Source organism: Melopsittacus undulatus, unplaced genomic scaffold (genome assembly GCF_012275295.1).
Source record: "Melopsittacus undulatus isolate bMelUnd1 unplaced genomic scaffold, bMelUnd1.mat.Z mat_scaffold_503_arrow_ctg1, whole genome shotgun sequence".
Classification (NCBI taxonomy): domain Eukaryota; kingdom Metazoa; phylum Chordata; class Aves; order Psittaciformes; family Psittaculidae; genus Melopsittacus; species Melopsittacus undulatus.
In genome coordinates, this window is record NW_022994375.1 from 25,553 (window position 1) to 38,533 (window position 12,981).

Here is a 12,981-nt window from a genome sequence, read left to right on the forward strand (position 1 = left end):
CATCATTGAATTAAACCACAAGCAGTCTGCCAGTGATAAGTGTAGTTAATAGCTTTAAACAGTAGCTGTAATTTACTTGATTTTGTAAAGTAAGTTTGCAAATAAATTCAAACCTACAATCAGCTGTCACTTTGTAACTCTCATAGTTGTTTTCAAAATAGGGTAAACACAATAAAAGTTTATAAATGTTCCCAATTGTCAAAGTAGATGTTCCATCCCCATTAATGCAAGTTGTTTCTCTTTATCACATAGCCTCTTAGGCTTCAGCTCCACCCTCACACAAATGCTTATATATGGAAATATACGTACATCTTTAGTCAAGGATGAATTGCAAGTTTGGGTTTTTATTTAACCAAATATTGGTTGTAATCATATTTGTCAGTATCTAGTCAGCCTCCCATTTAAAGCTGTCCTGATTCACCTTTGGTGCTACCCATGAAATAAATGTTTCATAACTAACCTTTCAGGGTGATTCGATGGAGCCACATGGCTCTAAATGAGAAACTAATCATGAATAGCTCAATTTAAAAAAAAGAAAAATCCAAATAATCCAAATGCACAATGAACTTGGCAGCACCGACTCCAGCCTCTCAAAAATCCTAAGGGATGGCTGTGATATTAACTGCAAAACACCAGTGAGCCCTTCTTTGTTCAGTCTGCCATTGCTTGTAATTGAATTAAGATGTGCGTATTTCATGCTTAATACTCACAGGTAATTATGCATTCTCCAAATAGTTACCTGTTGACGTATTTTCTCTAAAGAATGATGCTGTTTGGCCTTTTCCTATTTCATCAAAACAGATCCTCAAGTGGTAAAAACCAGTTAAGCTAAGCAGGCCACGCCATCTTTTAACTTACTTAAGCACACCACACTTGCTGTATGATGGAGAGGTTTCGAGCAGCAGTGAGACCCAACAAATAACTCATTGTTTCAAGTTCTTTGCAGAACTAAAAATAAATAACCCTAAAAAGCTGATGATTTTTGTCACCTTTGCTTTATTACTTACAATGAATGGCAACTCCAGAGCTGGGGAACTGTACTTAAACACAAAAGTTATACATCAGGAAAACAAAAAAGAGCTTCTGTTTGCTTGAATTAACTTCTTTTGTAGGAAACAAATGACCTGATCTTTTATTTGTTATTCACCCTACAAAGCCCGATTCCTGGAATTGCTGGGAAGAGTAAATACAACAACTAACAAAACTTGAGCTTTCATAACGTAAAAGACACTTGGCTGCTCCTCCACTTTGCTAAAATCACAAATCACCTCAAAGAGTAAGAACAAAAGAGGAAAAGATGGTGAGGGAATGGGGAGAATCAGGACATGAGCTACAAAGTAATCAAACCACTTAAATGAGAAGTAATGAGACTGCTTTAGAAAAGTGACATTGCTAATCCCATCTTCCATTTCTGACTTTATGCTTTTATATTCAAATTACTAACAACAGGGGGTCACGCTGGGTAGGCCACCAACAGGCAGAAAGCTGCTGGGGCACAGGAGAGGGGCAGGGAAATGGCCCTCCCCTGCTTACAGGGTGGCCTGGGGCTCCAAGAGAGCTCCATTTCCCTCGGGTGCGGAGACGCTGGCTCTCACCCTCCTTACAGGGTTGCACGCTCTCCAGGCAGCCAAAGGAGCAACACGGCCAAAGGCCAAAACCAACAGTAGCAAAGACCTGAGCCCTGCTTACAGGGAGGTCGCCCAGCACACAACATTCCTCACGGCACCCCAAAGGTGCCATCATGCTCTTACGTGACCTCCCCCTGTGCCCACAGGGGGCCCCTTTGCCCTTCTCGTGCCCCCTCTTCTGCTCCACGCCGCTCCTCGCCTTTCCACACGCCGCCTCTTTTCTCTTCTCTGACAGCTTCTGCCAAGGAAGGAAAATGTCATTAGCTCTGGGAAGCGCCAACTCTTCTCCCTGAAGGAAACGTGGATCCCTAGCCCTGGAGGGAGCTCCTCAAGGCACCACCAGCCCACCCACACACCCACCCGCCCGCACACCCTCCCTCAATTTCAGCCTGGCTCACCACACAGATGCGCCGCAGAGTTCTGGCCGGGGCTAGAGCCGGGCTCGCAGGCGGGCACCCTGGGCAAATCCGCTGGGCATGCAAAGCAATGGCCACAGAGGCTGCGCACCCCTGCTCACAGGGGGCCCGAGCCGTGGCCTGCACTGTAAAGCGCCCAGGACTCATGGCCGGGCCCTGACTTACAGGGTGGCCCTGGTCCTTAAGGCATTCGGAGGCTCCTTCTCTCTGACTGAGGGGCACCTTGACCCTCACCCCACTAGCGGGGCGGTCACACCACACAGGCTGCCAGCTGAGGGAGCACAAAGGCTCCCAGACCCAGGACCTGCTTACAGGCTGGTCCACACCCAGGGAGCCGCAGAGCTCGGCCTTCCCCCTGCACCAACAGGAACGAGACTCCACAGCCAGGTACCGCAGCTTCAGAGCTAAAGGCCGGGGGACTGGCGGATACAGCCCCGAGCCTCTCAAAGACTAGGGCCAGACATTCCCAAATAAGCTCCAGGGAGCCCAAGGCTCCGACCTGCGTCCGAGTTATGGGCGGGCCTCCTGGCTGCACCACACCATCAACATTACCATTATCATTATCATTATCATTGTCATTATCATTATCATCATCATCATCATTATCATTGTCATTATCATTATCATTATCATCATCATCATTTTCATCACGTAGTCCTTCAGGAGCCCAGCGCACAACCTCGACCCCAACCAGGGGGAGGTCAGCCCAGCCAAAGGTGGGCCTGCAACCTGTGGCACTGCATTTCCTCAACCTGCACCGTCTAAAGGGCGAGGGAGGGCTCGTTCCTGTGGGCTGGCTAAGAACAGCCTCCCATGCCCTGCTTAAAGCAGGCTGGGGCTGCTCCAGGGAACAAAGGGCTCCACAGATTGGGACTGTGCGTGGAAGCTGGAGACCTTCAACACGCCAAGGGGAAAATACTGCGACACACCCTGACAACAGGGGGTCACGCTGGCAGGTCACCAGCAGGACAGGCAGCCATGCAGGCAGAGACCCAGGTCCTGACTACAGGCAGGTCGCATTGCCTGCACCACAACTAAGTGGCTTGGCACCGTCCTTGGAAAGAAGGGGCGAGTCCAGACCGTCCCTCCGCTCATGGACTTAGAGGGGACCCCCCTGTTACTGCACAGATCCCTGCTCTCCCTCCAGGGAGGTTTAAGCTAAGCTGCAGCAATTAAAACAGGGACCTAAAGGATAAGCTCACTCACTCCCTCACCACTCACACACATTGATTGACAAGGACAAGACACACAAAACAGAACGTCCCAAAAAGGGAGACGGTCTCTGTGCAGCCAATGTCTGGGGTTTCACCCTACTCACCAGCAAGAGAGGAAAGCCTCAGACCATGCCCAGGCCTGTGTGGAAGCCAGAGAACTTCAACACGCCAAGGGGCAAATGCTGTGACACGCCCTGACAACAGGGGGTCACGCTGGGTAGGCCACCAGCAGGCAGAAAGCTGCTGGGGCAGAGAAGTTGGACAGGGAAATGGCCCTCCCCTGCTTACAGGGTGGCCTGGGGGTCCAGAGAGCTCCATTTCCCCCTCGGGTGCGGAGACGCTGGCTCTCACCCTCCTTACAGGGTTGCCACGCACTCCGGGCAGCCAAAGGAGCAACACGGCCAAAGGCCAAAACCAACAGTAGCAAAGACCTGAGCCCTGCTTACAGGGAGGTCGCCCAGCACACAACATTCCTCACGGCACCCCAAAGGTGCCATCATGCTCTTACGTGACCTCCCCCTGTGCCCACAGGGGGTCCCTTTGCCCAGGGTGCCTTTCTCGTGCCCCCTCTTCTGCCCCACGCCGCTCCTCGCCGTTCCACACGCAGCCTCTTCTCTCTTCTCTTGACACGCCACCTCTTCTCTCTTCTCTTGACACGCCGCCTCTTCTCTCTTCTCTGACAGCTTCTGCCAAGGAAGGAAAATATCATTAGCTCTGGGAAGCGCCAACTCTTCTCCCTGAAGGAAACGTGGATCCCTAGCCCTGGAGGGAGCTCCTCAAGGCACCACCAGCCCACCCACACTTTCAGCCGGGCTCACCGCACAGATGCGCCGCAGAGTTCTGGCTGGGGCTAGAGCCGGGCTCGCAGGCGGGCACCCTGGGCAAATCCGCTGGGCATGCAAAGCAACGGCCACAGAGGCTGCGCACCCCTGCTCACAGGGGGCCCGAGCCGTGGCCTGCACTGTAAAGCGCCCAGGACTCATGGCCGGGCCCTGACTTACAGGGTGGCCCTGGTCCTTAAGGCATTCGGAGGCTCCTTCTCTCTGACTGAGGGGCACCTTGACCCTCACCCCACTAGCGGGGCGGTCACACCACACAGGCTGCCAGCTGAGGGAGCACAAAGGCTCCCAGACCCAGGACCTGCTTACAGGCTGGTCCACACCCAGGGAGCCGCAGAGCTCGGCCTTCCCCCTGCACCAACAGGAACGAGACTCCACAGCCAGGTACCGGAGCTTCAGAGCTAAAGGCCGGGGGACTGGCGGATACAGCCCCGAGCCTCTCAAAGACTAGGGCCAGACATTCCCAAATAAGCTCCAGGGAGCCCAAGGCTCCGACCTGCGTCCGAGTTACGGGCGGGCCTCCTGGCTGCACCACACCATCAACATTACCATTACCATTACCATTATCATTATCATTGTCATTATCATTGTCATTATCATTATCATCATCATTATCATCATTATCATTGTCATTATCATTATCATCATCATCATCATTTTCATCACGTAGTCCTTCAGGAGCCCAGCGCACAACCTCGACCCCAACCAGGGGGAGGTCAGCCCAGCCAAAGGTGGGCCTGCAACCTGTGGCACTGCATTTCCTCAACCTGCACCCTCTAAAGGGCGAGGGAGGGCTCGTTCCTGTGGGCTGGCTAAGAACAACCTCCCATGCCCTGCTTAAAGCAGGCTGGGGCTGCTCCAGGGAACAAAGGGCTCCACAGATTGGGACTGTGCGTGGAAGCTGGAGACCTTCAACACGCCAAGGGGAAAATACTGCGACACACCCTGACAACAGGGGGTCACGCTGGCAGGTCACCAGCAGGACAGGCAGCCATGCAGGCAGAGACCCAGGTCCTGACTACAGGCAGGTCGCATTGCCTGCACCACAACTAAGTGGCTTGGCACCGTCCTTGGAAAGAAGGGGCGAGTCCAGACCGTCCCTCCGCTCATGGACTTAGAGGGGACCCCCCTGTTACTGCACAGATCCCTGCTCTCCCTCCAGGGAGGTTTAAGCTAAGCTGCAGCAATTAAAAAAGGGGCCTAAAGGATAAGCTCACTCACTCCCTCACCACTCAAACACATTGATTGACAAGGACAAGACACACAAAACAGAACGTCCCAAAAAGGGAGACGGTCTCTGTGCAGCCAATGTCTGGGGTTTCACCCTACTCACCAGCAAGAGAGGAAAGCCTCAGACCATGCCCAGGCCTGTGTGGAAGCCAGAGAACTTCAACAGGCCAAGGGGCAAATGCTGTGACACGCCCTGACAACAGGGGGTCACGCTGGGTAGGCCACCAGCAGGCAGAAAGCTGCTGGGGCAGAGAAGTTGGGCAGGGAAATGGCCCTCCCCTGCTTACAGGGTGGCCTGGGGGTCCAGAGAGCTCCATTTCCCCCTCGGGTGCGGAGACGCTGGCTCTCACCCTCCTTACAGGGTTGCCACGCTCTCCGGGCAGCCAAAAGAGCAACACGGCCAAAGGCCAAAACCAACAGTAGCAAAGACCTGAGCCCTGCTTACAGGGAGGTCGCCCAGCACACAACATTCCTCACGGCACCCCAAAGGTGCCATCATGCTCTTACGTGACCTCCCCCTGTGCCCACAGGGGGTCCCTTTGCCCAGGGTGCCTTTCTCGTGCCCTCTCTTCTGCCCCACGCCGCTCCTCGCCGTTCCACACGAAGCCTCTTCTCTCTTCTCTTGACACGCCACCTCTTCTCTCTTGACACGCCGCCTCTTCTCTCTTGACACGCAGCCTCTTCTCTCTTCTCTTGACACGCCGCCTCTTCTCTCTTCTCTGACAGCTTCTGCCAAGGAAGGAAAATGTCATTAGCTCTGGGAAGCGCCAACTCTTCTCCCTGAAGGAAACGTGGATCCATAGCCCTGGAGGGAGCTCCTCAAGGCACCACCAGCCCACCCACTCACCCACCCGCCCGCACACCCTCCCTCAATTTCAGCCTGGCTCACCGCACAGATGCGCCGCAGAGTTCTGGCCGGGGCTAGAGCCGGGCTCGCAGGCGGGCACCCTGGGCAAATCCGCTGGGCATGCAAAGCAACGGCCACAGAGGCTGCGCACCCCTGCTCACAGGGGGCCCGAGCCGTGGCCTGCACTGTAAAGCGCCCAGGACTCATGGCCGGGCCCTGACTTACAGGGTGGCCCTGGTCCTTAAGGCATTCGGAGGCTCCTTCTCTCCGACTGAGGGGCACCTTCACCCTCACCCCACTAGCGGGGCGGTCACACCACACAGGCTGCCAGCTGAGGGAGCACAAAGGCTCCCAGACCCAGGACCTGCTTACAGGCTGGACGACACCCAGGGAGCCGCAGAGCTCGGCCTTCCCCCTGCACCAACAGGAACGAGACTCCACAGCCAGGTACCGCAGCTTCAGAGCTAAAGGCCGGGGGACTGGCGGATACAGCCCCGAGCCTCTCAAAGACTAGGGCCAGACATTCCCAAATAAGCTCCAGGGAGCCCAAGGCTCCGACCTGCGTCCGAGTTACGGGCGGGCCTCCTGGCTGCACCACACCATCAACATTACCATTATCATTATCATTGTCATTATCATTGTCATTATCATTATCATCATCATCATCATCATTATCATTGTCATTATCATTATCATCATCATCATCATCATTATCATTGTCATTATCATTATCATCATCATCATCATCATCATCATCATCATCACGTTGTCCTTCAGGAGCCCAGCGCACAACCTCGACCCCAACCAGGGGGAGGTCAGCCCAGCCAAAGGTGGGCCTGCAACCTGTGGCACTGCATTTCCTCAACCTGCACCCTCTAAAGGGCGAGGGAGGGCTCGTTCCTGTGGGCTGGCTAAGAACAACCTCCCATGCCCTGCTTAAAGCAGGCTGGGGCTGCTCCAGGGAACAAAGGGCTCCACAGATTGGGACTGTGCGTGGAAGCTGGAGACCTTCAACACGCCAAGGGGAAAATACTGCGACACACCCTGACAACAGGGGGTCACGCTGGCAGGTCACCAGCAGGACAGGCAGCCATGCAGGCAGAGACCCAGGTCCTGACTACAGGCAGGTCGCATTGCCTGCACCACAACTAAGTGGCTTGGCACCGTCCTTGGAAAGAAGGGGCGAGTCCAGACCGTCCCTCCGCTCATGGACTTAGAGGGGACCCCCCTGTTACTGCACAGATCCCTGCTCTCCCTCCAGGGAGGTTTAAGCTAAGCTGCAGCAATTAAAACAGGGGCCTAAAGGATAAGCTCACTCACTCCCTCACCACTCAAACACATTGATTGACAAGGACAAGACACACAAAACAGAACGTCCCAAAAAGGGAGACGGTCTCTGTGCAGCCAATGTCTGGGGTTTCACCCTACTCACCAGCAAGAGAGGAAAGCCTCAGACCATGCCCAGGCCTGTGTGGAAGCCAGAGAACTTCAACAGGCCAAGGGGCAAATGCTGTGACACGCCCTGACAACAGGGGGTCACGCTGGGTAGGCCACCAGCAGGCAGAAAGCTGCTGGGGCAGAGAAGTTGGGCAGGGAAATGGCCCTCCCCTGCTTACAGGGTGGCCTGGGGGTCCAGAGAGCTCCATTTCCCCCTCGGGTGCGGAGACGCTGGCTCTCACCCTCCTTACAGGGTTGCCACGCTCTCCGGGCAGCTAAAGGAGCAACACGGCCAAAGGCCAAAACCAACAGTAGCAAAGACCTGAGCCCTGCTTACAGGGAGGTCGCCCAGCACACAACATTCCTCACGGCACCCCAAAGGTGCCATCATGCTCTTACGTGACCTCCCCCTGTGCCCACAGGGGGTCCCTTTGCCCAGGGTGCCTTTCTCGTGCCCCCTCTTCTGCCCCACGCCGCTCCTCGCCGTTCCACACGACGCCTCTTCTCTCTTCTCTTGACACGCCGCCTCTTCTCTCTTGACACGCAGCCTCTTCTCTCTTCTCTTGACACGCAGCCTCTTCTCTCTTCTCTGACAGCTTCTGCCAAGGAAGGAAAATGTCATTAGCTCTGGGAAGGGCCAACTCTTCTCCCTGAAGGAAACGTGGATCCATAGCCCTGGAGGGAGCTCCTCAAGGCACCACCAGCCCACCCACTCACCCACCCGCCCACACACCCTCCCTCAATTTCAGCCTGGCTCACCACACAGATGCGCCGCAGAGTTCTGGCCGGGGCTAGAGCCGGGCTCGCAGGCGGGCACCCTGGGCAAATCCGCTGGGCATGCAAAGCAACGGCCACAGAGGCTGCGCACCCCTGCTCACAGGGGGCCCGAGCCGTGGCCTGCACTGTAAAGCGCCCAGGACTCATGGCCGGGCCCTGACTTACAGGGTGGCCCTGGTCCTTAAGGCATTCGGAGGCTCCTCCTCTCCGACTGAGGGGCACCTTCACCCTCACCCCACTAGCGGGGCGGTCACACCACACAGGCTGCCAGCTGAGGGAGCACAAAGGCTCCCAGACCCAGGACCTGCTTACAGGCTGGACGACACCCAGGGAGCCGCAGAGCTCGGCCTTCCCCCTGCACCAACAGGAACGAGACTCCACAGCCAGGTACCGGAGCTTCAGAGCTAAAGGCCGGGGGACTGGCGGATACAGCCCCGAGCCTCTCAAAGACTAGGGCCAGACATTCCCAAATAAGCTCCAGGGAGCCCAAGGCTCCGACCTGCGTCCGAGTTACGGGCGGGCCTCCTGGCTGCACCACAACATCAACATTACCATTATCATTATCATTGTCATTATCATTGTCATTATCATTATCATCATCATCATCATCATTATCATTGTCATTATCATTATCATCATCATCATCATTTTCATCACGTAGTCCTTCAGGAGCCCAGCGCACAACCTCGACCCCAACCAGGGGGAGGTCAGCCCAGCCAAAGGTGGGCCTGCAACCTGTGGCACTGCATTTCCTCAACCTGCACCCTCTAAAGGGCGAGGGAGGGCTCGTTCCTGTGGGCTGGCTAAGAACAACCTCCCATGCCCTGCTTAAAGCAGGCTGGGGCTGCTCCAGGGAACAAAGGGCTCCACAGATTGGGACTGTGCGTGGAAGCTGGAGACCTTCAACACGCCAAGGGGAAAATACTGCGACACACCCTGACAACAGGGGGTCACGCTGGCAGGTCACCAGCAGGACAGGCAGCCATGCAGGCAGAGACCCAGGTCCTGACTACAGGCAGGTCGCATTGCCTGCACCACAACTAAGTGGCTTGGCACCGTCCTTGGAAAGAAGGGGCGAGTCCAGACCGTCCCTCCGCTCATGGACTTAGAGGGGACCCCCCTGTTACTGCACAGATCCCTGCTCTCCCTCCAGGGAGGTTTAAGCTAAGCTGCAGCAATTAAAACAGGGGCCTAAAGGATAAGCTCACTCACTCCCTCACCACTCACACACATTGATTGACAAGGACAAGACACACAAAACAGAACGTCCCAAAAAGGGAGACGGTCTCTGTGCAGCCAATGTCTGGGGTTTCACCCTACTCACCAGCAAGAGAGGAAAGCCTCAGACCATGCCCAGGCCTGTGTGGAAGCCAGAGAACTTCAACAGGCCAAGGGGCAAATGCTGTGACACGCCCTGACAACAGGGGGTCACGCTGGGTAGGCCACCAGCAGGCAGAAAGCTGCAGGGGCAGAGAAGTTGGGCAGGGAAATGGCCCTCCCCTGCTTACAGGGTGGCCTGGGGGTCCAGAGAGCTCCATTTCCCCCTCGGGTGCGGAGACGCTGGCTCTCACCCTCCTTACAGGGTTGCCACGCTCTCCGGGCAGCCAAAGGAGCAACACGGCCAAAGGCCAAAACCAACAGTAGCAAAGACCTGAGCCCTGCTTACAGGGAGGTCGCCCAGCACACAACATTCCTCACGGCACCCCAAAGGTGCCATCATGCTCTTACGTGACCTCCCCCTGTGCCCACAGGGGGTCCCTTTGCCCAGGGTGCCTTTCTTGTGCCCCCTCTTCTGCCGGACGCTGTTCTTCTTCTTGCTCAATGTTGCTTTTTCTTTAAGTTCAGCTGCATTCTGTTTTGGAAAGACAACACCAGGTTCTCTCAGATGAGTATGTTTTAAAAGCTACTCTGAGGTAAAATATATTATTTGAGGTAATAATCTGATATCCATACACAAACAAGACATTAGTGCAGTGTAATGTTTCACCTTCCCTCTAGATTGGCCTCCCAACTTCCTTTTTTCCCCTCTGCCAGCACCTTTCCTTTTTTTTTCCAATGTCAGCTCTCTTTTTCACCATTTTGCCCTCCTCAAGCCAGCACACCTCCCCCCTTTCCCCTCACTTTCTCTTCAGTTATGCATGAAAATTCCTTTCTCATTCCCACTTGGATGGTGGTGGGAAAAGTCCTTCATACATCCCTCCTAAGTTTGTAAAAGCCTCTGCCTCCCACCACACCCATCCATTAATGTCTAAGGCACTAACGGCAAATGCGGGGGCTCCGCGCACCTCCTCTCTCCTCTGTTCCCCTCAGAGCTCTGAGGTAACCCTCTCCCGCTGCATTCATTTATAGCCGCACCTTCCCGCCGAGCGCTCTGATAGGCTGGCTTTCCTAGCCCGCGAAGAACCCAGCCAATGGCAGGGCGTCTCCTCCGGTGCCTTGCCTTTCCTGTCGTCCCCCCCCCCTCCCGCCTCACCCCCCTCCCGCCTCACCCCCCCTCCCGCCTCACCCCCCCTCCCGCCTCACCCCCCCTCCCGCCTCACCCCCCTCCCGCCTTCCCTGTTGAAAGAGGCTAATGGCGGCTCAGTGCCGGCTGAGGGCGCTGCCCTGGGCAGAGACACCTCAGGCTTTGGGTTTATCCTTTCGTGTGTTTATGCCTTTGTAACAGGAAACACAAACCTCACTGTTTGTGTTTATCTGTCTGTGTGTTTATTCCCTTCCTAACAGTGTTTGATAACACACCCCAGGGGGTTCCTCCACTCCACCTGTGTCTGAGGGAGCTAATGGACAGCCATTTTGTGCAGCCTTTCATGGTGGCTGGTTATTTTGCAGGTGCCAAACAAAACAGCATTCCAGATGTTCACTGTGATTAAGGGGTTTTATCTTTTATCAGTTCACTCCCCAAAGTTTAACCAAAAGCACTTCTTGCACACTTGATGGAGCCCTAAGAAGTTTTTGACTAACTCAATTATAGAATTTATCAAAGGCCTTTACAACCAAAAACTTTTCACCAAACCCTTCCACTATTATTTTTCTAGTGAGGAAAATTAGATAAATGCAGGTATGTTTGCATCCAAAATGCCTATAGGCATTTTTCTCTTGCACCTTGAGAGCCCCCAAGGAGGTGCAGAGTGGCCAATTAGCCAGCTGTGTATATAGGTAAGGAAGAAAAGTTCACATAATAAAGCTAAATTATGTTTCGTTTCTTTCTTTACTTTTCACAGAAATAAATTAAAAAACAAAAAAAAAACATAGGTAAGAATCATTCTTAAAGTCAAATTGCTCAGAAAAAGCATCAGAAAGCTGAAGACGAATCAGATTATAAACCACTTTGGTCAGTCCATCGCCTTAACTCCAACTCCTAGAGCCATTAACCACTGTATTTCAGATTGAGCTACAAGTTATCTGCAGATTGGCACTAACTGAGAAAGGCGTCTTGCAAAGATAGTGCAAATGTAACAGAACTAGATTATTTGTTTATATTTATAAAATATTTATTATTATGAAGTTGATTCAGTGACAAGACACTGAAATCTTCCAGAGTGTGGCACTGGCAGGATGTATTTACCCCTAGCTCTAATTTCTCATGAAATCAGAAAGCCATTATATCTCAGAATGCTCCAGTCCTACCAGGGCCATCCACACTGTACCCACTTCACAGCAGACATTCACATAACTTTTACAAACCAGCAGTTAATTATGACTCACCATGCTTTCAGAGCAAGAAAATAATGTTGACCCCATTTTATAGAAAAGTATATTGAGACTAAACTAAATCATTTGTCCAAAATCATCACTGGTACGAATCCAAAATCCTGCAGGCCCTGTGACATTGGTTAATTGGGTTGGGCTGTGCTTTATCCAGTTTCCTACTTTGACTTTATATAATGTGCTTCTATAAATCCTTAGCATACAAACTGAAAATCCAATCTCAGAGCAAACCAACAACCTCATTCAACACACAAAGAAACACACGAAATTTAATGTCCTTTACTCAGCTCCTATTAAACAACAACCCCACACTATATCCTACAGAAACCCCTTAAATTTTGTCCAAACTTCACCCTTCTCTAGAGCTGGAAGCCAGCTCCGTTTCATACTCTAAAGAACCACATGTTCAGATGAGCATAATAAACTAGCAGAATCTGAAATGGCTGTACTTGTTTTACAAATGTACTAAAGGCAATGTATCATCTCATTATACCAGTGAAGGAAAACAGTGAAAACAAAATATCCTCACATTTAACTGCTCTTCTGGCTCCAGTCTTGAAGTACTCGTGTGTTTTATTCAACAGCAATATTAACTGCTATGGGTATATAAGTGTTTTGTTGGATCATGACCTCAAAATATTAGTCAACAACCACAAAAGGTACGAAAGATTATTCACAGATTCAGATGATATGGCTGAACATAGGTTTCATGTTTTATGCAAGCCTGAATTACAAACATCTGAAGGGAGCTGTTCAGTTTAGAGACCTACAAAGCTCAATTTAAAAATGATATCATAATTTTTGCATTAACAAAAAAGTGAAAGCGTAACACCTGTAATTTATTGCATACCTAAACCTATTAAATATGCATAATGATTAAATTGG